This window comes from Lycorma delicatula, chromosome 11 (assembly GCF_047948215.1).
Source record: "Lycorma delicatula isolate Av1 chromosome 11, ASM4794821v1, whole genome shotgun sequence".
Lineage (NCBI taxonomy): Eukaryota > Metazoa > Arthropoda > Insecta > Hemiptera > Fulgoridae > Lycorma > Lycorma delicatula.
In genome coordinates, this window is record NC_134465.1 from 64,158,769 (window position 1) to 64,160,329 (window position 1,561).

The 1,561-nt window shown below is 28.4% G+C and overlaps 1 pseudogene; it reads left to right on the forward strand.

Moving 5' to 3' along the window:
* Window positions 1-202: 202 nt before the first annotated feature.
* LOC142332675 (5S ribosomal RNA) lies at window positions 203-321 on the forward strand (annotated as a pseudogene).
* Window positions 322-1,561: the final 1,240 nt, after the last annotated feature.

A 1,561-nucleotide genomic window follows, 5' to 3' on the forward strand; every position in this document is an offset into this window, starting at 1 on the left:
CTAAATCTTATAGATGATACTTTTTTACGTATTTCTAAATTATAAATTTTGATATGACAGTTTTTTGAATAATAACAATATTTTTCAATTTGTAATTTGTTAAAATGCTCAGGAATACGAAAAATAATTAATGTAAAAGATTACAGAATACTTACGTAATCTTATTTAAGCAAATTTTTTTCTGCTAAATAACAATTATAATTACAACGGCCACACTACGTTGAATACACCGGTTCTCGTCTGATAATCGAAGTTAAGCAACGTCGGGTGCGGTTAGTACTTAGATGGGTGACCGCTTGGGAATTCCGCGTGCTGTTAACATTTAAACAAAAACGGATTTAAAAAAAGATCTACATGACGTAAAAAACTGTCGTTCAATAAATATATATCGTTAACCCAGGTGTATTTTGTAAAGATTAATATATTGCAACACTATTTTTGACAGAAGAAGACAAGTGGTAAAAGATGGTTATGAAGGTGACGGAGAAGGATAAAAAGAATAGTGATGGACATAAAAAGTATTAATGTAAGTAAGAAACTGGAATAAAGAGAGATGGAAATAGTAATAGATTGACAATAAAGAAAAACGACGTAAAAAGACGTCAGTAGTAGCAATCTGCATATAAGAAGGAGAAAGATGTATGTAAAAGAGTAGCTTTAACTAAAGGAGAAGGTTAAAAAAAGAATAAATGAAATGGAAAGAAAAATACAATACAAATATAACACAATGGGTATTAAGGCTTGACAGTTCCAGTGCTAAGGTATACTGCATTCAAAGCTACTGATGTCCTTTATATATATATATATACCCAGTCGGTTTTATACAAAGACAAGATTCAACCTTTTGTATTTCATTTTGAAAAATGAACTTAAAATTTCAATCCTTTATATAGAATTCCTATTCTTTTCTTCTTTTTCTTCAGTGTTCTCTTTTTTTAGTGCGATTGCATCAATCATATTTACTCGACTATTGTTCATTTTTTAAATTCTTTTTTCTTTATTCTTATCCCCCCTCCAATTACACTTACTCGCCCCCTTTCTCACATATACACACTCCCTCACTCAAACTCTCTCACTCTCTCTCTCTCTGTCTCTGAGTATTTTATTTGTGAACTCTCCCTCCCACTAATCATTCTACATATCTTTAATAATATTTCTCTTTTACTTTGTTTTAATATATTTAAATTTATTTAAATTATTTTTTTTCTCAATTAAATATTTGATCTTAATGTAACAAAATTACAGTTGATAATTAATTTAATAAATTGTATCCTTCTATATTAACTTTTTACATATATGATATCTATTTATTTTTAACGCGTTTCGGAACTCTGCTTCATCTTCAAAAAATCATTGACCGGATGGAGGTTGTTATCACATCAAGATAAAATGAAAAACGAAAAAAGACTAAGGGCGCACATATTGAAATTTATTAATTATGTGAAAAAATGTTTGAGACGACAAAATTGAAAAATAAAAAAAACATAAACTGTAAGTAATTCTGTTTTAATTTAAACCATGTTCAAAACCGCACCATTCTTTTATGATAACTCTGTATATA